Here is a 26,994-nt window from a genome sequence, read left to right on the forward strand (position 1 = left end):
AAGAAGCTGATAACCCCAAGTAGTTAATTCTGTGGTTTTGGCAATATTGAAGACGGGTCTGAAACAGGTGAAATGCATCTATCATGTCCTGAAAAGTGAGCAAGGCCACATCAGTCTTTCTTTCCTAGAAGAGGAATGGTGAATAGCTTAGTTGGGTATTGAGCTCTCTGAAAAGGGAGAGAAAGGTAAGAGAAAAGCCACTTACATCTTTAATATAGGCATCTGTCCTCCTAACCCCCATAACTTAGAGAGAAGTTGCAAGCTAGAAGGCTGCAGCATTAAGTTTCCTAGCTTTTCTGCACATAGTAGGATGTGGACTTGGAAGAGGCTTGATTTACCTTTGGGTGGGAGCCCTGAGGCAGAGAGAGTCAGGTGGGTAAACAGTGAGTTGCATAGCTTATTGACCTACTGTTTTCAGGCATGTGTTCTCAGTCACTGGCTCCAAAAGGCCTCCTCTCTTTTAGGGCTCCTCTTTCCTTTCTTTCCTCCAGGGAGGACAGAGGGTTTTATTTAAGAGGCCCCCTTCAGGAGTCCTGACAACTTGTCTTAATGGTATTTATGGATGCTGGAAAAACGAACAAAAAGAATGGAGAACTTAAAACTGGTCTGGCTATATCAAAGTAATACTAAGTAGAATAACTGGCAGAAAATATCATCATAACTGTCACATGTATAATAATGACCAAAAATGTCATAAATGTGGGTCTTTTCTTTGAAATTTTGATTGTTAACACTAAATATGTTTTAATATACTTAGGCTTCCTCTGTCTATCTAGCACTCAAACATTATAAAATTGAGAGGGAATAGCAACCACATGAGTGGATACAGTTTAAGCAACTTGGCTTAACCCTAGCTTTTGTCACCAGCCTAGACCCTTGCCTTGTGAGATTTCCTAAGTTGACCTGCAGGAAGTTACTTCACTGCTTAAGTAAGTTTCATATGCCCCAAGGGATCTGCACCTGCACTGCTAAGAACTCATAGCTCCGTGGTCAACAAGGGCTTCTCTGCTGTTAGTGGAGGAGGAGAAGGAAAAGTAAGTGAGCATTCTATATTTCTTTTTGGGGGAGTAGGCAGCTGTGCACATGCATATCTGTTTCTGAGGATACATGATTTCCGATTATCTTTGTCTCTGGAGCAGAATGCTTTCCTTCACTTTCTTCCTGGTGAATAATGCCATAAACATCTATTACTTTCATCTCTGGAAGTGCCATGCATGTTCCACTCCAACTACACCATGTCCCAAACCTCTAATCAAAATATTAAGGCAACCTGTCATTCAAATCCTATCTACCTGCAGCAGTTCCCTAGACAAAGTCATCCACATTGACTACTATGTGCACAGCAAGTTGCTTTTTGATTTAAGAGAAACTTGAAATTGTTGTAGCTCAGGAATAGTGTATTGGTGATGACTACTTTTCTTCTTTCCTAATTATCTGGATATCTGATAAGAATAATGAACATCTCACCCAGAACTATAGGCAAAAACCTATACCTCTGGTGTGCAAATGACTGTGACTGAGAGGGAATGGCAACCACATGAGTGGGTAGAGTTTAAGCAAGTTGGCCTGTTATGTAGTGTGGGCCTGAGTCACACAATCAAATTCTTAATTGAAGAGAGATGGCAAAAGGAGATTTTAGAATATTATTAACAATGTTTCTGAAACACTTAGGATTTCCCATAACAAGGAAATATTCCCAGGTTTCTGGTTCATTGGTAATTTGAGTTTGCCTTTGTAGATTTACTCATTTCTCTTATTAACACTAAAAAGTAAAATAAATAAAATTAAGGCCATAAAAATTCATTCTCTTTGTTTCTGCACTGCCCAAGAATACTATGGAGTAAGAACTCCAGGAAACTTAACTTGATTTTAAATTCTACCAATAAATGTAAAAAAGGAAAAGAAAACTATGTTTCATTAATTTCTCTCACTCTGTGTCCATCTTCTTTAAAACAAAATTGGAGCCTCTGCCAAGATTCTGTTCCATTGGTTTTAGTATTAGTTGGGGTGAAGAAGGAGCCTATCAGTCCTTTCTTTAAAATTGTACCTTGGAGACATTCGTGTTGTTCATGGAGTACTTAAGAGTTTTGCCCTTGAACTGATTCCCAAGCAGGAACTCATTTACAGACTTCAATATGAATATGTAATCCACATGTCCTTGAATTTGGCAGGACCATTGAAAAAGAACCGACATGTTATATGTGATATATTTTTTATAAGGCACCTTAGTGCCATGTCATAGATTAAAATGGGCAGGTGATTCTGGCCAAAAAGATAGTTTGTTAAATCTAGCTACAAATGTGGAAATTTGACTTATGTTTAAGTTTTCCTGTCACTAGAGAATAGTTTGATACAATTTTCTTTGTGTAATTGCAAAGAATTGTTTGTGGTGGGGAAAAATCCTTTAACTTGCCAGAGGGTCTTTCCTTTGCCTTTTCTATTAATAGCTCACATTTCTTGAGATCTAATATTGGCCAGCCCTTGTGCTACATACATTGGTGCATTGGTAAATGTTTAGGAACTGGATCTCAAAAATAGTTCCGATTTGTAGCTTTTGCCAGTTTCTGTGGTGTAAATACTCCCACCATGGTCAGTTTCAAGCCATGATTGTGATGTCACTGAAGGGAGTGGGGAGTTGGGAAGACATGCTACCAGTAGGCTCTTGTGGGAAAATAGGAGTCAATTCCAGTACAGCAGTGGCTAGATGTTTACATGTGCTAACTCTCAACGCAGTTCTACGATTTAGATACTGTAACTACCACATTTCAAAGATGAGAAAGCTGAAGCATTGAGAGCATTAACTTATCCAAGTGACACAGCTGGTAAGTGGGACAGCCAGGATGTGCACACAAACAAACTGGCTTCAGAGTCCATGCTGGTAAACATTTTGCAATCACCTTCAGCCCTGGTAGTGGTTTCACCTCCAGTTCAGAAGTTTGGTGGACATATTGTTTATCAATATGAGGTCACTGAGTGTGAAAATTATAAAGTAGAAAATTGTATTACTCTATAATTCATCTATGTTTTATATCTTTATATATAAGTTCATCTTTGTAAATTACTTAAGATAATGGTTATACGTGGTCATCATTTGGGGGCTAAGATTGTGTCCATTTTTGGGAATATCTCTTAGAGTAAGTAAAAACCATCTCGAGAGTGTCGAGAGTGAGTGTTCTGGTAGAAAATGGAGGGTGGGGAGCCCCTGTGGACAGATGAGGGATGACGGGTAGGGTCTGCCATCAGGGACTGGGAACCCAGGCTCCTGGCTGTGAGTCACATATTACTTAGCTGGAGCAGCTTCCTGGACCACTTCCACTTGGATTTCCTAGGAGTGCCTCTACATGTCTGCTCCTCTGCCCGTGAGCCTCAGGAAGTGGCTTGAGCTCAGCATCTCATAAGTGCTGGTGTCTCCATGATTTGAGCTATGAACCCCAGGTAAAGGTAATATGCCCCCTCAGTAACCTCTCCTTAGGCTTCTTGATGTTGAAATTTTGTTTTTTGGGTAGAGACTTAAGTACATAGCAATGAATGATCTTTTTTAAGGGAGCCTTGACTCCAATTTAGGTATAAGATTCTGTTACCAAGGAAATTATAACTGTAATTACTATTTTTTTAACACTTAAACTCAATGCACCCACAATGGTATCTATTAGGTTGGTGCAAAAATGATTGCAGTTTTTGCCATTACTTTTAATGACAATTAAATGCAATCATTTTTGCACCAACCTAAATATATGTAATTCACATGTGCCCTGAAGGAAGTTGCTTCCCGTCACATCTAGTACTGTTTATAAATCATCTCACTATTTCACATGTGCTATTCGAGCATTGCACAGTCAATACAAACAGAAAAAAAAATAGCCTTTTCTTGGTAGCTCCACACCTCTACTGCCACCCACCTCCCCTGCTTCACCTCATGCCAAAGAAGCACCAAAACCAGTCACCTAAGATCTTTGTGTCTGGATCAGACTTTATAGCGAGTCAAAGGGGCTTACATTCTCCAACAACATTAGTAACTTGAAATTAAAATTTAATTTTTGGTATTATTTACAAAAAGACTTGTCGCAATTTCCTTCAACCTAAACTCTAGTTTTCTTTCATCTCCTTTGTTTTATGTTTCTCTTTTCTGACCCCAGAAAGTTCTATTTCATTGTCTGGTTTTCTCTATTCAACTGCTGCCAAAGTCAGCTCCAGGCATCAGTCTCTGCAAACTAAAATCCCATTAAAAGTGTTCTGAAAAATCCTGACCTTTTCCACCCTTCTCCACTTGCCTTTAAAGGGGGAAGGGCCATGCAGAGCGTTGGTCCTCACTGATATGAGATAGGCCCATGTGCACACACCCCCTACCTGTACCCACTGGGCAGAACCAGCTCACTTTTGGTTCTGGTAACAATTTGATTTTTCCCTTTCACATAGGACACATATAATTCTAGGATTTTCTCTAATGCAGTGTGGTTGTAGATGTAGTGATGATATAGAAGGTGAAATTATAGCTTAGTATGATTGTTCAACCATGCAGTCTGTTTTGTCCTTCAGAGGTTCCATCTCATTTATATCTTTTTATTTCAGTATCAGTTTTATTATTTAAATTAATCCCATTAATGTAGGGATGGATTTTATGGAATAGAGATTATAGAAATATCTGGCAACAAGAATCTGTGTTCAGGTGTATTCAGAGGGTGGGTGCCTTTTGTAAACAGGCCCAAACAAACTTACTTGGATATGCTTTTGGGTAGATCTTAGTAGCCCCCTAATAATTACAGGGTATAATGATTGGCTACCCACTCCTCACCCCCTTGGCACCGGGTCGTAATGAAAGCAAGTCTTAGATTAAATTTTTCCACTCATGCAGATACTTATTAGCAAGCACAGTTATAACACTTGTTCTGCAGGTGGATGAAGCCACAGTTCTGCTCTTTTTGGTCTCCCAAAACATCTTGCAGGTAAGGTTCACTTGAGGCAATGCAGCCCTATTTCAGTGTCAGGAATCAGTGAACTATTGGGAAACCAAAAATCTGCTGACCCACTGGCTGGGCACAGGATGTTTAGCGATTAAGCTACAATTATAAGCCTCATTATATTTTGATACTGTTTTCATGTGTTAATATATGTAGGGGCGTGTCCCAATCCACCTGTTTTGAATCCCTCTAATTTCATCTATGGTAACCCATTTCTAGCATGTGTTATGCTAATTGCAAGCCACTAATTGCACCCATGAAAACCCTTTTTAGCCTTTATTAAGCCACTTGTCAAAGCCTCTGGTGTTGATCAGAGATAAGGACAGCTGAAGGCGCTTGTAGTAGTTGCCCGTGATTACATGGTGGCTGACTATCCCTGGAATGTAAATTTCCAATTCTGGTAACTATAGTTAGATTGTAGTTTAACAGTTATATAACACCATGTTGTAACAAAGTAGGAGTTTAGAAGGAAATATCCTTTGTCCCAAGATATTTAAGATTTTGAATGTTCTTTCTAATCACAGGACATCATTACTCCTCTGCTCCAAAGAGTATCTCCAAGACTACAGAGACAGCATGATACTGTTCCTTTTTCTGCAGCACAAGATTACAAACAGAAATAGAATACACTGTTGGAAATGAACATGAATGAGGCCAGTCTGCTTTGATAGAAATACATCTTGTGATGGGTTAGAACTTAGAACTTTCTAAAGGGACAGATACTCACTTTTCTGGCCTATGAACTTTGTTCCCTAAAAAATGAACTAAAAAGAATGCTAGAAAAATGTAGAAAATAAATCCCTAGAAACATCTATGTGGTTTCTTTGTATTTTATTTCTTTTAAATTCAGTGTGGTAAATATTGTTTATGACACGCAGACCAAATAAAATACATAGCAATTTGAAACTCTGCCCACCATTAAGTGTGGGTTTTTTTTTTCTGGTAATTTTATATCTCAATTCAGACAAACTGATGCTTGTTCCATTAAGGAGAAAAAGACAAATAAGGGGAGTAGGCAATTCACCTTCCTAACCAACCTGCAAAATAAAATATGCATGGAAACTGTGGTTCTTAATTAGCCAAGGACAATGGGAAAACAAGTTTATGCAAGGCCACTTGAAAATTGGTTGCAAATATGTCTACATTTTTATATTATTTAAGTTAGATGGCAGATTTATATTTCTAATTAGGATCTCAAAGGTAAAAATTTTATATTGAGTTCCATTGGAGGAGTTAGAAACGAGCTAATAATTTTGTTGATACTTGTGTTCTAGAGAAGTGAGTTCAAATTTTGATGTATAATATTTTATAGGCAGATTTGAATAAATGGCTTCCTGTCAGTCACGGTAGACTGCTTATGCTTTTACTTTCTGGCTGCCACATCTTTGAACATAATTCTCCTTGTCCTCATTGACCTATTCCCTTACTGCCAATTCACTGACCTCTCCAATCTGAACTGTATAACTTTTATTGTGCTAAGCCTGTGATTTCTTCAATGATAGGATGGCGAAGCCAGGGAGGATACCTGCATTTGGATCTGCATTCATTTGGGATCTTGGTGGTAGGATCAGAAGGACATATCCAGTTGCGAGTGCTGGGAAGTCAGTAAGTGTGTCTCGGTAAACATGGTACCTAGTAAGGAGCGAAATTTAAAGTCGTCCATGATGTAGGGATAGAAAGGATATAGCATTTGTGCTCAGCAGCCCTAGCCTTGTACACAATTGAAAGACATCACTAATTGAGGATGATATTCTTTTTTTAGGACCTTAACATTGCCTTGGACTTCTTCTTAACAAAGTGCTCTATGCAGCCAGTACACTTAAATGAATTGATCCTTGTGGTCTAATTGGGCAACTTAAATAGCAGACAGATCTAGGTGATAAGAAATTGCAGAGCAGGCAATATCTGGAACACAGCAGTTGGACAGTTCATAGGCATTGTTGGAGCAGGCTCTTAGTCACTAATGAGCCTGAAATGCTAGTCCTTTGGAGAGTGACAAGCAAAAGCAAGACATGAAGCATTCAATTGTTAAGGTAACAGGATGTGGGAAGGTTACCAAGATGGGGAACAGGACAGAGTTCCAGAACTGGGCTATCAAGTGGGGACTGGCACTCAAGAAGAAAGAAAAGTCATCTTATCAGGCCTGGGGAGGAAAGTTGAAGCTGAGTTAGCTACAGGGAGAGCTTGATGTTATTCCCTAAAGTGATTAGGGCAAAGAGGGAAGAGAGGAACAGTTTTCATTTGGTACCTGCTGTGTGCCAGGGACTGTTTAGTACTTTACAGACTTGGTCTTATTTCAGAGGCAGCTTCTGTAACCCCTTCTGCCTCATAGTAGGTTTATTCCTGGCCTAGATCCAGGCTGCCCTACAGAGACCTAGCACCAGGCCAGAGCCATCACCTGCCACCTACTCTCTTATTATTTGTCTTTTAAAATCCTCAACTGTATTTTAAGCTCTCAAGGGAAGACACCAGGCCTGCTGCTTCTCTGTATTCTCCTCAGGGTCTTATGTGTCTTAGGTACTTGAGAAACAATTAATTGATTACTATTTCCTGGTACATGTGGCATCTGCTTAGACAAAAAATATTTCTGAGGATTGTGTCTCAAAGCAGATCTCTGTGAGACCAAATCCTGACTGTCCTTGCACTTCAGTCTCATATAGTCATTGTATAAGTAGGTAACACCAGTAAGAAGTAAGCTGCAGATCTCAATATGTCATAAGTAATTAGAGAGAATTCACCCAATGGGATGTTTTTCACACGGAAACTCTATGTGAGGAAGAGTCTGGGCTGCCAGCTGTGAGGCCTAAGAAAGGAAACACAGTACTGAATTCTCACAACTTCTCTAGGATGAGAAACCAAGAATCCCAGAAATGTCCCTGCAACCCCCCTGCTCACCTAATGTGCCTTTTGTTTTGTCTGCAACTCCTATAGTACTTACCTGCACCTTTGAGTTAAGTCCATAAGCGTATATGTTAAAATCTAGTTAGTCTCTGGAATACTTACATTAGACCATTATCAGTCTTCTGTTCTGCAAGATCAAAATGATGATTCTCGGTCAGTCGTGGTGGCTCACACCTGTAATCTCAGCACTTTGGGAGGCTGAGGTGGGTGGATTGCTTGAGCCCAGGAGTTCAAGACCAGCCTGGGCAACATGCTGAAACCCCATCTCTACAAAAAAATTCAAAAATTAGTTGGGTGTAGTGGTGTGCACCTGTGGTCCCAGCTACTGAGAGGGCTGAAGTAGGAGGTTCTCTTGAGCTCAGGAGGTGGAGGTTGCAGTGAGCCAAGACTGCACCACTGCACTCCAGCCCAGGTAACAGAGTGAGACCCTGTCTCAAAAAAAAAAAAAAAAAAAGTGATACTCTTTCTCTAAGGTCTGTCCAGTTAAGCTTGGCATTGCAATATAATTTGAGAGGAAAATTGTGTCCAAATTAAAAATGAAACAAATGGTATGTTTATTATGTCACTGACTTCTTTGGGCAAGGTAATAAACCTCTTTAATTCTCAGTTTCTGCATCTCTAAAATGAAGATAACAATGCCTGCATACATGTTTTTATGAGGATCTAAGACAATGCTCATAAACTACACAGTATGTAGTAGATGCCCAATGAAGTGTGGATGTTATTACTACATTTTAAAATTGGTTTTTGGAAAGTAGGAGATGAACCATTCTTGTCCATCTTTATTCTTTTCTGACTTTTTCTTTATCCAAAAAAAACAAATGAACCAACAAAATATAAAATCATTGTGATGTGTTACATTTTTAGTATTTCTATCCATTGAATATGCAAGTATTTATCATTTGTTACTTTATCACTAAGGTAACATATACCATAATGTAAGTGCAAGTACAAATATTGAGGCATATGCTATAGGGGTACAGCATTTTACCCAAGCTGTCAGGGAATTTAGCTGATAGACAAGGGCAAGATGAACCTTTGATGTACAGATACTATTGAAAAAAGCAAACCTGTGTCTTTGAAGGCACAAGAAATCCAAAATGCAAATATGGAGGATGTCTCCCTATCACACCCCCATCCCTGCCATGTTCTTCAATATTATAGTTTTCAGTATTTGTTCTAGCTCTCAGTGACCTTTCAATCCTAACTGATATTCTTATTTATATATTTAAATATTCTTATTTATCTCATATCTCTTACATAACCATGACAAATCACAGTGAGATGTACAAAGACAATCCTAATCCAACAGTATCTTGGCACAATTAGCTTAAGAAAAATATTAATTCATGATAAAAGCCTGCTGTGTTGTATGTAAGTGTGTGTGGCCTTAGTCACTACAGAACTGATTAATATTCCGCAAAAATATTTTTACAAGCTCAGTTTCAGTTACTATAATCATGACAATAATTTTTCACACCCTGGCACCTATTGAATTAGCAACCAAGTTCTTTTCTTGAGCCATTATTCAAATGGATTCCATCTGCATTCAAATTAATCTCAAGATCATAGAAATTAACAATGGGAAAGGTACATTAAATCACATAGTCCATTTCTTTGCTAGGGGAGAATTGATCTGTACATTATAATCTCTAGTGCTTTGTCTGGTGTGTTTTAAATGTCTCAAATAAGTGTTATTCTGATTCTGGGTGGTCATCTCTTCAAATTCCAGGGGAAATTCTTTTTCACAGCCTACTGGTGTGTGTGTGTGTGTGTGTGTGTGTGTGTGTGTGTATGGATTTTCTGATGCTGTGCAATTTGCCGGTGCTCAGAGCCTCTAGGAATCAGGCAATGAATTTTCCAGAGGGGTGTGTGTGGGGGCGGTGGGGTGGGTGTATGCATTCATTGAAGGGGTTTAGGTGAATCATGGTGAAAGGGAGAGAAAGACAAAAAGAGGGCAACTTGAGAAGGATGGTATGTTCGATTGTATTTGAGATTGGACAGTTGTTTGCTTTCATTTAGTGATACCCTGGGTGGTTTGGGGAAGAGAAGGGGGAAGTAGGCATAGTCACTAAGCCAAGAGAGGGGCACTGAAAAATGTTGATGAGTCTGATGCCAATTTGAGTAGGAATTATGACATTTTTAATGAAGTCAAATATCTAGAAGTCAAGTGAAAAATTCTTTAACTTAGGTTATATATTATTAATCTTACATATGGATACTGTATAAGTTATGTGCTCTAAAGTAGAAAGTCAGAGTCTAGGCATTCTAATGTTAGCCATTTTTCTTTCTTTTTAATTCAGTTGAAGCCTTCCAATTAGACAGATACAGAGACAGATAGACAGAATAGTCATCTATACTTACCATAAAGCTTGAGAAACAAAGCATTATCAGTATAGTATAAACCCTGCCTTGATTGTTGTTTAACTCAAATGTTCTCAAATTTCTTATTTATAAAATAAGATAAACAGAAGTGAATCAAACACTTCAAAAATGTTAGGGCATAGCATAAATGTTAGGTCATAAAATATAAATAACAGCAAAAATGTTAGGAGATAAAACAAATTATATGATTAATAACACATACATTATTAAAATTAAATGAGTTTTATAGAAGACGGAGAAAGAGTTGTCCCTAGAACTGACATGAGAAGCACAAGGATTCCTTCTTTCAGAATCTCATGGAATATAAAGATCATAAAGGACCTTAAATTTATTCACCTTCTGTTGTGTTGCTTGAATTTCCACTTTAACATCCAGGACAAGTATCTGTTCAACTCTTGCTTGGTCACCTTCTGTGGTGAAAAAGTCATTAGCACTCAAAGCTTCAGTTAATAGTAGTTTGAAGGTTCTTATTTCCATTCAGACTCAAACTCTCCCTCCTCAACACTTTCACCCATGGGTCCTATCCTTAAGGGCCATACAAAACTAATCGAATCTCTTAGAACAGCTCTTCACACCGTTGAACACAGTTGTCACTGCTCCTTGCCTCCACCCTCTGAGTGCTCCTACCTCCAGTTTCTTAATCTAATTCACTCTTTCCCAGACACCATTGCTCTGCCTGCTTGTTTTGGACATGACTGTCTTAAGTGGTGGCTCCAGGCAAGCCTATTCTTCACAGTCTTTATGAAATGCATTCCTTCAGTGCCTGGAACATAGCAGGGACTTGATTTTTATATTTGCTACATGGAAGAGCATATTCTAGCTAACCCCATAGAATATGCATCTAGTATTGTAAACCTCAGTTTACAAAAACAATTTCTTCAGTACCTCTCATGTCATTTTCTCCCCAAGTCTCAGTCCTCATTAGATGAGGGAAAAACATCACTTTTGCTTCTAACTCCTTCAGTCTCTCACAAAGTGATCCACCTTTTTTGATAAGCCAAAAACACAGCAAGAATTACTTCAATTACTTCCTCTCCTCCTCTCTTCCAAAAAAGGAAACCAGTTTGCATTTCACACATACAGTACTCTCTCAATTGCTAGCTAAAATGTATTGAGGGTTTACTTTGCACCGAGTACAAAGCCTTCCTGTAACCTCTGAGAAGCCATGGTATAGGCTTTACTGCAGTGACATGATGGTATTACTCAGGCTGCAGCTCATCCATATAAAATCCTTGTGCAAAGTGTGAAAAGGTACCCTCTGTGGTGGGCTCCTAGAAAAGCCTTCTCTGCCCTGCAGGAAGCCCCCTCCCTTCTCTATCAAACACCTTAGTGGAATCACTCTTGGACAAGCCAGCAAATCAGATCTGATAACAGAAAAGCTCTTGGAAATGTTTGTTGATTAAAGAATGATGTTATGAAAAGAAACAAACCAAATGCTAATTAGTGACTTCAAGGGGAATAAGCCAAAATAATTTAAGTTTAGCCCTGCCTGCAAAGTAAGGCCACTTTGCTCAGGCATGTACAATTTTGCGTAGAAAAATACTAACAAATTCCTCAAGGGTGAGGAAGGTTAATAATTTGAAACTGGACCTGCTGGGGTTCCTGATGCTGTTGAGTCCACTGCCTACTGGATCACTAACCTTGCCTTTTCAGTTAAGTGCTGCTGTACAGACAGAAGGTGGAGAAACCACCCCTGCAGGTTGCCTGCTGCCTGATGGTCCCAGCTCTCCATCCCAGGTATTTGTTTGGTGATGAAAAGCTGAGCTCATGAAGAAGTGGAAAGTGCTGGAAGAAAGAATTAACACATCCCTCCTAGGGAGGCCAAATGTTAGATCAATCATGTCTTCCAGCCACTACAGTGATTGCAGGGAATGAGATGTTAATTTATGCACAGTGCCATCAGGAGCCTGGGAAGTGAGTTCTATGATCTGTCTGATTCTTCAGCCAATGTAGCTGCCTCTCTGTAACCTTTGGGCTCATGGCAGGTGCACCCCCCCTGACTGCAGTGGCCACCTATGGGATCCGCAGACCAGGCTTCATCTCCTTACTTTCCTGTCACTTTCCACACTCTCCAGCATTTCTTCCTCCTTCCCCTTGTCTAAGTCTGAGGTGCCCTGGTGGTAGGACAATAAGGAAAACTTTGCAGTCACTTGGAAAAATTGCTGACCAACTGAAAATACATTTCTACAACCTGCAGGGAAACAGTGATGTGTGTAAAAATGAAATAGGTTTATTTTCTGTGGTTTTGAAGAGGCCATTTGGAACTATGGAAAATAGCACCCAGTTTTGCAATACTGGGAAGCTGACCTTGCAGTTTGTATATGGTTATCTACCCACCCCCGCCCCCCCACCGCCATCCCCCACCCTCACCTCTGCAAAAGCCTACGTTCTGTCTTTTTCTGTGAAGGCGGATGGGGAAGAGGTAATGGAACCATCAGCAAGCAAGCCAGAATTCACCCCCTAGCAATATGAATAATTAGACGTTCTTAAGTGGAAATTGGAATGGTTACAGATGATGTAACATTTGTTGATGTAAAATGGAATGTCCCCAGCAGCATAGATAGCTTTAATTGTTCCTATCCCAGAGTTTTTATAAAGCCAGTGATAAACTATATTTTGTAGTATTTTTATGGCAGATGCCCTGGATGGCAAAAAAAATATGGAAAGTTATCTTTCTAGACAGAGCAAGAAGGCTCAAAGAGCAGTGCTTTGTGCTGCATTGCAAGTGTAATAAGCCAAAGGTCATTTTCATTTGCTTTTTGTTTGTGTCCTGTCACAAGGTATAGGACACCTTGTAGGACTGAGCCATGTGCTTGATCTTGATGAAGTGCTCTGTTCATTTTGTTACTCATTTCCTCTGCAGTATCTCTTATTCAGAGGGACTGGGAGGGAGGATGACATGATAGAAGTTTGGAGAAGAGGATGAGAGAGTTTCTTGGTCTGGTGTGTGGAAAGGTCAGATTGAATGAGGGGACCTTTCTGGTAGACCTCTTATGCTGATGACTCCGGTCACCCTACAAGAGCTTGGAAAAGTGTCATGGCTCTGGGTCATAGAGGAGAGGTTTGTGCCATTGTTTCCAAGGCTGTTTCGTTCTTGATATGAACCTGCCGTCATGGTTCAGTGATTATTCACAGACTCACAGATGGAAAAACTCAACCTCCAGGGGCCATCTCTGTAGTGTGTCCAAATTCATATTCTCTAATTTCTAAGCCATGTCTCAGTACAAGCTATCTTTGAGCATATGGTGTCCATTTTAATGCACTACACTGACTTGTCTTCTCAGTAAGGTGTTTCACATAGTACTCTGGTACAGCAGTACAAACATCTGTGGATTGTGAGAAGTGCAACCCACTTCCACTTCCATGGCTCCACCCTGGCTTCAGCTAGGACTGGTTCATCACTGAGGCCTAGACACTGCATTTCAGTTTCACTCCTTTTCTTTGCATCACTCTAAATCTCCTGGTATTGGCTGTGGATCTCACTGTGATATCTGTGCTCTGGACTTTCCTCCTGGTCTTTCTGCCACTCTGGTCTCCACTGCTTGCGCATTTCATGGCTTATCCCTCCATTCAACACTGTTCTAAAAACAGGAAAAGAAATCCTTGTCCTTATGGAGCTTACATTCTAGTTAGAGAGAGCAAGTTAAAAAAACAATAAGTAAAAAAATACTCCAAACACCCAACATCCATATATGTATGTAGAGGAGAGTGTTGGTGGCAGGGTTAATTTTGTGATACAGTCAGTGCTGCTCCTGTTCCTATGCTGAAGAACTCTACTACGTACCTACCACCTTCTTTCTGGGTAGCCATAGAATCTACCTTCCTTATCATTTTTGGGTTTATTTATTATTTATTTTTATTTTTAACACCTTTATTGAGCTATCATGGACACATAAAATAATATATATATCAGTTTTTCATATATATCATATGTAAATGATATATAATATATAAATGATATATAAATGATTTTTTTTACTTTTTTTTTTTAATTTACTCTCTCCAACTAGAATGTAAGCTCCATAAGGACAAGGATTTCTTTTCTTGTTTTTAGAACAGTGTTGAATGAAGGGATAAGCTATGAAATGCACAAACAGTGGAGACCAGAGTGGCATATATGTAAATGTATACATATACATATGTGTACAATTATATATGATATATATGTATACATATCATTTTGCTATATCATGATATATATCATATATATCATTTATATATATGGTGTACAACTTGATGTTTTCATATACATATACATTGTAAAATGATCACCACACTCTAGCTAATTAACATTTCTATCACATCTGGTTACCATCTAGTTACCATTTGTGTGGGTGTGTGTCAAGAAAATTTAAGATCTCTCCTTTTAGCAAATTTCAAGTATGCACTACAGTATTTTTAACTATTGTCCCTGTGTTGTATATTAGACCTCCAGAACTTATTCCTCCTGTCTGACTCAACCTTTGTACTATTTGACCAACATCATGCCATTTCCCCTTGTCCCCTAGCCCCTCTTTCTTCTCTTCTCTTTCTGTGCCTTTTTTATTTCACTTAGCATGAATCCTCCAGCTCCATTCATGTTGTCACAAATGGCCAGATTTTCTTCTTTTTTAAGGCTGAATGATATTCCACTGTATAATTAAATAAACATACAAATGTATGTATACTACATTTTCTTTATCCATTCATCCATCAAAAGACATTTAGATTATTTCTGTATCTTGGCTGTTGTGAATACTGCTGCAGTGAGCATGGGAGTGCAGATATCTCTTTGACACAGTGATTTCATTTCCTTTGGATATATACCCAGGAGTGAGATTGCTGGATCATATGGTAGTCTATGTTTGAATTTTTGAGGAACCTTCATACTGTTTTTCACAATGGCTGTACTAATTTACATTCCCACCAACAGTGTACAAAGGTTTATTTTTCTCCACATCTTTACCAACACTTGTTTTCTTTGTCTTTTTGATAATAGACATCCTGATAGGTGTGAGGTGATAACTTGTGGCTTTGATTTGCATTTAGCTGATGGTTAGAGACATTGAGCACTTTTTTGTATGCCTGTGGAACATCTGAATTTTTTCCTTTTTTTTAGAGAAGTGTCTATTTAGGTCTTTTGCCCATTTTTAAATTGGGTTTTTGTATTTTTGATACTGAGTTGTATGAGTTACTTGTATGTATTGAATATTAATATTTTATCAGATATGTGGTTTGCAAATATTTTTCCCATCCTATGGGTTGCATTTTCATTTTGCTAATTGTTTCATTTGTGGTGCTGAAGCTTTCCCCATTTGTCTATTTTTGCTTTTGTTGCCTGTGCTTTTGGTGCATATTCAAAATACTATTGCTAAGACGCTAAGACCAACATCAAGAAGGTTTTTCTCTAATTTTTCAGCTTATAGTTTCAAGTTTTATGGTTAAGTCTTTAATTCATTTTGAGTTGGTTTTTGTGTGTGGTGTGAGAAGGGGTTCAATTTCATTTTTTTTTTGGAAGAAACAATAATTTCTCTGTTTTGTGTCCTTGGAATGCATGTTGAAGATCAGTTGACTGTAAATGCATCTGTTTATTTCTGGGTTCTCTATTCTATTGCATTGGTCTATATGTTTGCTTTTTATGCCAGAACTATATTGTTTTGATTACTATAGCTTTGTAAGGAATTGTCAAAAAGTGTGATGCTGGCAGCTTTGTTATTTGCTCAAAGTTGCTTTGGCTATTTTGGATCTTTTGGGATTCCATATCCTTCTTGGATTTCTATTGCTTACCCCATTGAAGTGTGATAAAAGTGGAATTTTGCTGAAGATGGAGAGCTGCTTCATTAACATTGCAGAAATAGACTCATTGTAATAATCTGAAAATCTAGGGCTTTTCCTTTGTCGGAGTCTAGGTATTTGATTTGGGCTGACTGAATTAACTGTAGCACTGAAATGTTGTGCTCATTACCTGTCACTTCCAAATGGATGTACATTTCAAATTTATGGTGCTTTTCCATTTTAGTAAAATGTTTTTACAAACACAGTCTCATTTTAGCTTCACAACAGTTTAGGAAGGCAGGCAGATCAGATAGCATCTTCCTCATGACAGTATCACACCATGAATTTTGGTCCTACTGTGTTTCCCTGAGCATGTTACTTAAAGTCATAAAGCTTGTTTCTTCACCTCCAAAGTGGGGATATTAATACTTACCTTGCACAGTTCTGGGTGAGGGTTTAATGAAAAAATATACGTAAAGGTACCTATTAATAGATAGTGCCTGACACATCATAGGGATGCTAAATGACAGCTGTTGTTATAATCATTATTATTTGCAGTTGAGAAACAGTCTCACAGAGGGAAGCAACTTGTCTGCTATGGACCAAATGTGTGAGTTCCCCCAAAATTCATATTGAAAGCCCTAATCTCTACTGTGATGATATTTGGAAATGGGCCTTTGGGAGGTAATTAGGTTTAGAGGAGATTGTGAGGTAAAATCCCAATGATGGGGATCAGTGCCCTTATGAGAACAGGAAGCAGCCAGAACAAGGGTATGGCAAGAGGCAGCTCTCTGCAAACCAGGGAGAGGACCCTCACCTAATATAGAATCTGTCATTACCTTGATCTTAGACCTCCCAGCCTCCAGAACTGTGAGAAATAAATGTTTGTCTCTTAAACCACCCAGTCTACGGTATTCTTGTTATAGCTGCCCAGCCCGAGGTTGTTAATGATAGACTGAAACCCAGATTGAGAGTTTGTTGTTTTTTCCATGGCAACACCAAGTTTATGTGACACTGTTGTGTAGTTGTTAGGAAACTCAGTGAGACATCTGTATTACATTTTAGACCCATAGCCTTTTAATACTATCAAAATATTAAAGGTCGACAAATAATTAGTGTAACTGATCTTTTGACATGGTGCTCATTTCAGGGAGAAATGGAATCTATAATCAGAGACAAAATGATTTTTTTAGTATTTGGATGGTCTCTTCAGGTCCCAAAATGTTATCCATGAACTTGAGAGAAGAAAACACTAGGATAAAGTCAAACAAAGAGTGAGAAAGCTTCTGGTGAACCTAGGGGTGAGTAAAGAGGTCTCAATGCCTTTGAAATTCACTGGGGATATTGGTCTCAGAGGATATTTTTCTAAGCGATAGATAGGATTTTCCCACCCTGAGGCATCTAGATGAATTAATTCCCTAATTGTGAATGATTAAGACATGTTCCCTGGGCTCCTCCCTGAAAGGTTTATTGGGATGGATATATTGCTTGAACAAAATTGGCACTAAGAACTGTTTAAAAACAACTGCAGCACCCACCAGCTTTCATGTACCTTCAAGACTATTTTCTGCAATGTACATATGTAAGGCTTAAAATGTCCTGTATTTTAAATAAGCAGCCCCATTTGTGTAGTGCTTTATGATGATGAAGTACTTTTACATACATAATCTCATTTTAGCCAAATGACAATTTTGCTAAGTAGAAGAGCAGGTATTCTTCCTGTTTTCGTGGTCGGGGATGAAACCCGTGGAGGGTGATCAGTGTTGCAAACTCAAACCCCATCAGTTATGAGACAATAGGGAGTGGGAGATAATCGGAAAGAAACTGCCTGGTCTGAAAGTGCTTAGATCTAAAAATGTGAAAAACCCTGAGCTGGCCTATTAAAACATGTCTGTGGGTCAACATGGCCTCTTATTTATAATGTTTCTAAAGTCATAAAGCTTGTAAGTGGCAGAGTTAGGCCTGGGTCCCAGGTCTTTGTCTCTACATTCAGTACTCTTTCTCCAGCACCTTTATATTAAGTCCCTTGGGTTTCTATGAATAATAACAATAGCTAATATTTACTGTTCAGTTTACCATGGTCACTCTGTTCTTCTACACCCTATTTATTTATTTAAAGTCTTGCGACAACCTAATGAGGTGGGTATTGTATTGCACCCATAATGCAGTGAGGATAGTGAAGCCTCAAGAGAGGAAGTGGCCTGCCCATCAACATGTCACATAGCTCAGAAGCAGAGGAACCAGCATTGGGAGGCATGCAGGTTAGTTCTAGAATGTATGACATATGCATAGTATCAGAGCACTCATTCATTCTCTGAAAATGAAAAAATAAAAAAATCTGTCAGCCAGAATCACAGGTGTATTGTCTTCTTGATAAAAATATTGTTTTTAGAGTATGGAGATTTCTCAAAAAACTAAAAATAGGATCACCATATGCTCCAGCAATCCCACTACTGGGTATTTATCCAGAGGAAAGGAAATCAGCATATCAAAGGGATACCTGCACCCCCATGTTTATTGCAGCACTATTCACAAATATGGGGAGTCAACCTAAGTGTCCATCAACAGATGAATGGATAAAGAAAATGTGGTACTTATATACAATTCAGCCATAGAAAAGAATGAAATCCTGTCTTTGCAGCAACATGGATGGAACTAGAGGTCATTATATTAAGTGAAATAAGTCAGGCACAGAAAGACAAATATCACATGCTTTCCCACGTGGGAGCTAAAAACATTGATCTCATGGAGGTAGAGAATATAATGATAGTTACCAGAGGCTGGAAAGGGCATTTATGTATGTGGGGGTGTTGAAGTGAGGTTGGTTAATGAGTATAAACATACAGTTAGATAGAAGGAATAAGTTCTAGTGTTCAATAGCATAGTACTTAATATATTGTATATATTGTATATTTCAAGGTAGCTAGAAGATTGAAAATGATCCCAACACAAAGAAATGATAAATGTTCAAGGTGATGGATATCCTAAATACTCCAACTTGATCATTACACATTCTGTGCATGTATCAAAATATCACATGTACCCCATAAATATGTATAAATATTATCTATCAATAACGTATACTGTATTTGAGAAATCTCTTTATGATGTAAAAGGTAAGACTGAACCGAGTACCTTTTTCAGGACACCAGCTGGCTCTGCAAGCATCGTCAAGGCTGGTGCCTGGAATTCAGGGCCCTGCAACAGTGGGAGAAGCCTTAAAGTAGCAGGGATGGTAGGAAAATTAACAGCCCTGGGAGGGGCATGCTTCATCTCTTTTGGAGATGTGATGAGAGTATAAAGGATATATGTCCTCAAATTAATTTGAATATTTTTTCATATCTTTCCCCTCCTGATCAAATTTTCCACTTTGCTTTTTAAATAATAATTATAAGAAATGTTTCCATTGCTTATTAGCTATAAGACTTTGGGAATGTGGCCGAACTCCCCTGCACTCTCACTTCCTCATCTATGATAATAGACCTGTCTCAGGAATAATGTAAGGAATATATGCATATATGTAAAGCACTTAGCATAGTTTCTGGGATCTCCTTTATAAATGCTTAATAAGTGTTAGCTGCCATCATTGTTACTGATTTAAAAAGTGATGGTAAAGTCTTAGAACTGGTATATTTCATCATAGTCCAAATTAGAAACATACAAGCTGATCACTTGGGTCAGTGATTTATTTTGTTCTAGCTTAAAAATATACCCAAAACACTTTATTGAGTTTCACTGTATATCAGGCCCTCTGCTGAGAGTTTACATACCCCATGACTGATTTGATCCTAGTGCCAAATTTAAGAGATAGCTTGGGCAGAAACTAATATTATTTCCATGTGATACTTGTGGAAACTGAGGCTGGAGAGGATAAATGATTCTCAAAATCACTTAGCTAATAAAAGGAAAATCAAGACTATTAATGAAATCCAAGCTTTCTGACTTAAAACCCAATGCTTTCTCCCAATTCCCACCCTGTCACTCTCCCCTGACCTGCTTTTGTTTATCTCTGCTGATTACCCTGCTGTCCCTGAATTCTGGCTGAACACAATGGTAAGCCAAATGCCTTTGCCTGAGGCCTTCAGGCTCTGCTTTCAGCTTCCTTGCTTTACAAAGATTTTTTAATGCTTAAAAAGGAGTTTTTCTTTCACATTTAAAATTTTCTGTCTTGCAATTTTCCAAATCTATGAATTCAATGTCCTGTGTTCTATATCTCATTAAGGAACTGAATGATGGCTTTATTGAATACTCTTTAAGGCTTATGCTGAGTCACTTGAAAAATGATCATATTCAAAGGAAGATAAATTGAGAACTGGTGGCTATACAATCTATGAGAAAGACCTAGAGCACCATGGTGTCTATGTATGTGTCTCAATTAGTGAATGAAAATTTGCCAAATTATGCAGTTGATTGGAGCAAAAGAGTCAATGGCGTAATTTTTCTTTATGAAATGAAAAACTCACTTTATTTTTAAAACTAACTTTTGCTTGATCTTTGGCCTCATTTTAGTTTTGTCTTTGCCTTTCCCTTCTCTGGGGTATGGCTCCCTTCACTGTCATCCCCATTGTCTTTGTCTGACAGTCCACTTGAATGAACACTGCAGACCACTGAACAGGTCTAGCAGCAGTTGAGGCTTGTAGGCACTGTGCTGGTGCTGTGTGCTGCATGCTTGGCTGCTGCAAAGAAAGTGCAGCAGCTCAGAAGGAACTCCATGTCAATTGGGGCCAGAATGGGATGGGGGTAACCCCCTCACATCCTCTTGCTGTAGGCTAGAGTGAGAATTATTTAGTAATATGCACAGTTTCTTATCTGTTCCAGTGGGGAGGAAATGCTAAGGATCAGATATATGGGTGAGTCATTCATATACATCCATTCATCAAAAAGTTATCAAGGCCTCCTATGTGTTTCTCTCTAAAATATAAGCTCTAAAAACCTAGCACAGTGCTTTCTACGATTTTCTGTTGAATGGACAAATTAATGAACGAGGAGAGGAAAAACACTGTGCTATGGGAGCATGTAAGAGGGAGACTTGATTGCTCAAAGAAGACTCCAGGAGGAAGAGACATGTAAGAGGGGACTTGATGGATGAGTATGCATTAGTTATGAAGTAAACAGGTGTGTGAGGATCTGAATCCAACAGTACAGTATTCTCTAGAATCCTCATCACAAGGGCGTACAGAAGGTGGCCATGATGGGCACAACCAAGCATAGGGAGACACTCCAGAATAAGAGCTACTGGCAACATGAGAATAGAGCTGGACATGGGTAAGAGGTGGCTTGATCTGTTTGTTATGTGTTTGTTTATTTAACAAATACTAGCACTTACTATGTAGTGGACACTATTCCATGTGCTTTATACGTTCATTCTCATAACAAAACTATTTATTATTTCCATTTTACAGATGGGAAACTGAGGCACAAAGAAATTAAATAACTTACCCAAGGTCCCATGGTAAGTTGTAGATAGGGCCAGGATGGAAAGCCAGACAGACCAGTTGCATTTTCTTAATCCCTTCACCATACTAACTCTTACTGATGAGCAAAAGAGAGGTTGAGGGACTTGGGCTTTCAAGACAGGAAAGTCACAGCTACACCTGGAATCCTAGGGGCTGTCTTTATACAAAGGCAAGGAAGCTTCTACCAAAAGCAGATAGGTATCTTGCTTTGTGATAATACAGTAACTTAAGTCCCTGTTGCATTTAAATAAAGAGAAAAACGTTCTTTTAAACTTTTTCTGACCTTTACTATTGTGTGTGAAAAGGAAAAATAAGTAGAGAGAGAGAGAGAGAGAGAGGGAGAGTGGGAAACTGGGTATATAAACAGGGTAAATTTTGCTTAGTGTTATAGGAATTCAGCCAGCTTTTTGTTCATTCCTGGAGGGTGATCACTGCTAAAGCCTGGTCCTGTGTTCCCAAAGCTGCCCATTATGAAGTCTGGAGTTACTTTTGCCTTCTATTGCTTCAGACACAATCAGAAACCCCAAGTAAACCTTGAAATGGTGGTATACAAGAGAGAGTCTGGTGCAGAGATAATTTGAGACTCCCTTCCCCAAATTACCTAGATGAAATCTTGATGTACATGCCTGGAAAGTTTTAATAAATATAGTTGTAATTATTACCCCAAATAGTTTGTCTGTTTCTGAAATTTCTGGAAATATTTTAAAACAATTTATGTTTAGATTTAAAAACTGACCACTTATTTTTCTTATAATCTTTTCTATGTGGAGCTTTTCTGGTGTCAGTGAATATGATCCCTATAGTGGAGTCAGGAGGAATTCCATGAAAGGCCAATGTGGATAAGATTCATGATATGAGCCAGTTGATGGAGCATCGGTAATTCAGATTTGCTAGGCTGGATTGATAGAATGACCTTTGGTGAAAACAGCTTGTAGCTATTGTTTACAATAGATTTTGCTTCTAACCAGTGTTTAGTGAGTAGTCCCCCCAGCCAATTGTATATTGGCTACTGGACCCAGGAGCTCAAGCTCATTTTTTCTCTCCCTAAAAGCACTATCATTTCCAGAGGCCAATGCATGTTAAAAACCTATTCCTGGGGTTGCTTTGTCAGGAGAGGGAGATATAGTAAGAGGTTGTCAGGAACAAACAAAGACATCCTTGACAATAGCGATTTATCTTGCTACCTGCAACATGCCCTTTGGTTTGATAGCTGCATGGGCTGGCTGGGATTATTTATCTTGAGCTCACACTGATATATGGAAGTGTGCTTCTGGCGGCTTCCTTCCTTTCTTCCTTCCCTGCCTGCCCAGTTTCCTCCGTTCATTCTTCCATATCAGAGGGCTGTCAGCCAGCGTTGTCCTGGGGAATTAGAGGGGAGGGCAAATGCCTAGAAATATCTTAGGAGAAATGATATTCTTTGCAAGCAGGACTTTATCTAGTTTCTTTTTTCCTGTCAGTTAAGCCTTAGGAAATCAGAGATACCTAGGAGCGTATCTGGCATGTGCAGGGAATGTTAGACTGTGCTTCTCTCTAGCGGTGGATCTCCTTCAAGCAGACCGTCTCTCATCTTTTACATTCTCAAAGAACAGCCTCCTTTATGCTTCCTTCTGCTGCCTGGGCTTGTTCCAGGTGATGTTAACATGTGACAGGTGCAGGAAGACCTTGGGCAGCAGCTCTCCTATGTTTGAGCCTGGGAAAATGCTGCTCCCTCTCTTAAGAATCTTGTCTCCTCGTTACTCCATACTTCGCCTAGCTACTTCCTGATGGCTATTTACACATGCAGCTCAGGGATGACCTTTTCTCAACAGCTCAGCTTCCCTTCTTAGACTGTGAGTTAAAAATCTTAGAGACGGAGTCTTGCTCTGTCACCCAGGCTGGAGTGCAGTGGCGCGATCTCAGCTCACTGCAAGCTTGGCCTCCCGGGTTCGCGCCATTCTCCTGCCTCAGCCTCCCGAGTAGCTGGGACTACAGGCGCCCGCCACCACGCCTGGCTAATTTTTTGTATTTTTAGTAGAGAGGGGGTTTCACCGTGTTAGCCAGGATGGTCTTGATCTCCTGACCTCGTGATCTGCCCGCCTCAGCCTCCCAAAGTGTTGGGATTACAGGCGTGAGCCACTGCGCCCGGCCCAAAATCTTAGAGTTTTTCAGGTAGTTGAAGGCTGGAGAAAGTTATTGTTCACAGGTCCCTGGGCACTGACTCTGATATCTTCTGCCCAATCCCAACACAAATACACGTGAGCGCGCACACACACACACACACTCACTCTTGCACCCTGCCCCAAAAGAGAATGTGACCATATCCTTGCTGGTTTAGTTCACAAATCAGGTGATCCCAGTGTTTGTAATTGGAATCAGGTTGTCAAGACCAGATGTTGTTCTTCGAAGACTTAACTGGGAAGAATTTAATGAAGGGACAATTTCCAGCAGTGTGGGTGAGTTTAAGAACCAACAGGAGGTAAAATACCCAGGGACTAGTGACAGCAAGAATGGCAAGGCACAGGAACAGAGCTATTGATGCCTCGAGAGAGACGTCACTGAGAAAGAGAGCCGTAGAAATGCAGCTGTCTACTGGAAGCCCAGTGAGGTAGGGATAAGTGGGGAAATTCATCCAACTGCCATTCTCCTCAGGGCCACTCCCAACCAGAAGCTGGAACAAGGGTCATGGAAGCTCAGGTGATGATTCCATCAGGGTCACACTCCTGGGGCACAGAGCAAGGCAGGGAAGCATAGTGTGTGCATGGCCCGAGGGGCAGGGATGCAGGGTCAGCAGTGGTGAGGGCAAATAGAAAATAGCATATAAACATCTATTTTGTTGTTCCATCAACCCCCTTGAACCCCCTTTGGGCAGTCTGGAAAACTGTCAGGTCAATTTTCAAAAGAATCTTAATAAATACAAAAATAGAACACAGAGAATTACAAAGGAAACCAATTATATTGAAATATAGTTATCAAAATACTAAAAATATGAAATTGCGATTAAGTAATATAGATGTTTGTTTATTAACACATGAAACTACAAAATCTAACAATGACCAAATGTTCTAAATAAGTATAAGTGATATTTCAAGATACCTCCAACAGCAGAAATGTCTATGAAAATATCTCCAGTGTTTCTATTGGGGATAAAGTTTTAGGTACTTCTAGTGTTATTATGTTTTGTTGCCTACATTCATAGCTGAAGAAAATTCTAAATTGCAGTTAGAGTTTGTGATGTAGATAAAGACATAACTTCCCCCATCTAGGTTCATGGAGCACTGAATTCTATCCAGGGCTCCTTAGAGGTCTGAGAACCTTAGATTAAGAATGCTTGCTTTAAATATAAGTGCAGGGATTGTTAAATTGTAGGGCAGTGGTAATGTAAGCCTGAGTGTGAAAGGACAGCAGTGTAGCCAGAATACCGTTTAACAGTGGTAGGATGCTTAATGTGCATGTCCTAGGGACGTGGAAAATTCATACTAAGAAATGATGCATTTACCCAATTCAGTGGTAGCCCTCTGCTTCCATTAAGTACAATATCATTGGCTGTGCTAGAATATAAACTTCATGAGGAGGTGATTTTAAAAAAACCTTGTTATTGAAGTATTTTATATAAAAATATACACACACACACACACACACACACACACATATATATATATGCATGCATATATCCTAAGTTTATGGGTTGATGAATTTTCATGAACTGAACTCACTGGTGGAAGAGGAACACAGATCATCACCAGCATCCCTGGAACCTCCCTCAGGTCTCCTTCCTGCAAGGGTAGGTACCCCATCTCCCCCAAGGGTAGCTGGTATCCTGATTTCTAACAACATAATGAAGTTTTGCCTGTTTTTGTTATTTATAGAAATAGAATAATGCAATGTGTATTCTTTTGTGTCTGGCTTCTTTCTCTCAAATTACATTCATGAGATTTGCCCACATTGTTCCATGTAGTTGTGGGTTAATCATTCTCATTGCTGTATGACATCTCATTGTATGAATGTACCATAATTTATCTGTTCTGGTATTAATGGGAATTTGGGTTGTTTTGAGTTTTGGGCTATTATGGGTAATAATTGTTATAAATATTCTAGCATACATTTTATATTGAACTACGTCTGTTGAGTATATACTTGGGAGTAGAATTGCAAGGTCATAGGGTCTGAGTATATTCAACCGTAGAAGATACTGCCAATTTTCCAAAGAGATTGTGTTGATTTATACTTCCACCAGTTCTAGTTGCTCCAAATCTTCACCAACGCATAGCGTTTTCTATCTTTTAAATTTTAGTCATTCTGGTAGTAGTAGCCCCTTGTGGCTTTCTTTTAAAAATGTATTAATATTATTTTTGATTGATAAATCATAATTGTACACATTTATGGGGTACGTTGCAATGTTTTGATGTGTGCATACAGTGTGGCATGGTTATTAGATCAAGCTCATTAACATCCATTGCCTCACTTACCTATCTCTTTTATGGTGTGACATTTGAAATTTACTCAGTTATTTTGAAATACATAATACATTACTATTAACTATAGTTACCCTGCTATACAATAGATCTCAAAACCTGTTCTTGTCAGTCTGAAACTTTGTACCCTTTGATCAACAACTCCTCCATTCCCTCCCTCTTTACCCTCCCAGCCTCCTGTAACTATCCTTCTACTCTCTACTTTCATGAGTTTAACTGTGTTAGGTTCCACATGTGAGTGAGTTCATGTGGTATTTGTCTTTCTGTGCCTGGTGCATTTTACTTAGCATAATATCCTCCAGATTCATCCATGTCCTTGTAAATGACAGGATTTCCCTCTTTTTAAGACTGAATAAATTTGGGAGGCCAAGGCGGGTGGATCGCCCGAGGTCAGGAGTTCCAGACCAACCTGGCCAACATGGCGAAACCCCATCTCTACTAAAAGTACAAAAATTAAGCCGGGCGTGTGGCCCACACCTGTGATACTAGCACTTTGGGAGGCCAAGGCAGGCGGATTGCCTGAGCTCAGGAGTTCGAAACCAGCCTGGGCAACATGGTGAAACCCCGTCTCTACTAAAATACAAAAAAAAGTTAGCTGGGCGTGGAGGAGTGCACCTGTGGTCCCAGCTGCTCAGGAGGCTGAAGCAGGAGAATTGCTAGAGCCCAGGAGGTGGAGGTTGCAGTGAGCCGAGATTGTGCCACTGCACTCCAGCCTGGTGACAGAGTGAGACTCTGTCTAAACAAAAACAAAAACAAAAACAAAAATTAGCCGGGCATGGTGGCGCATGCCTGTAATTCCAGCTACTTGGGAGGCTGAGGCAGGAGAATCGCTTGAACGGAGGCAGGTGTGTGGGGAGAGAGGGAGGCTGCAGTGAGCCGAGATCACACCACTTCACTCCAGCCTGGGCATAGGAGCAAAACTCCATCATCCATCATCTTGGAAAAACAAAAAAAAGACTGAATAATATTCCATTTTGTACACCATACTTTCTTATTCATCTGTTGAAGAGCACTTAGGTTGTTTCCATATTTTGGCTTTTGTGAATAATGCTGCAATGAACATGGAAGTACAGATATCTCTTCAACATA

General features: G+C 39.4%; 1 protein-coding gene and 1 long non-coding RNA gene across 5 annotated transcripts in view; both read left to right on the top strand.

The window, feature by feature from the left end:
* The window catches only part of RASGEF1B (RasGEF domain family member 1B), a 620,736-nt gene that overhangs the window by 58,019 nt on the left and 535,723 nt on the right, over positions 1-26,994 (top strand). The gene's annotated exons all lie outside the window — the stretch shown is intronic.
* Positions 1,750-5,770, top strand: LOC107974261 (uncharacterized). Its single transcript, XR_001716887.3, has 2 exons — positions 1,750-2,822; positions 5,483-5,770. It is a non-coding gene; the product is annotated as an uncharacterized LOC107974261 (long non-coding RNA).

Source organism: Pan troglodytes, chromosome 3, assembly GCF_028858775.2.
Source record: "Pan troglodytes isolate AG18354 chromosome 3, NHGRI_mPanTro3-v2.0_pri, whole genome shotgun sequence".
NCBI lineage: Eukaryota > Metazoa > Chordata > Mammalia > Primates > Hominidae > Pan > Pan troglodytes.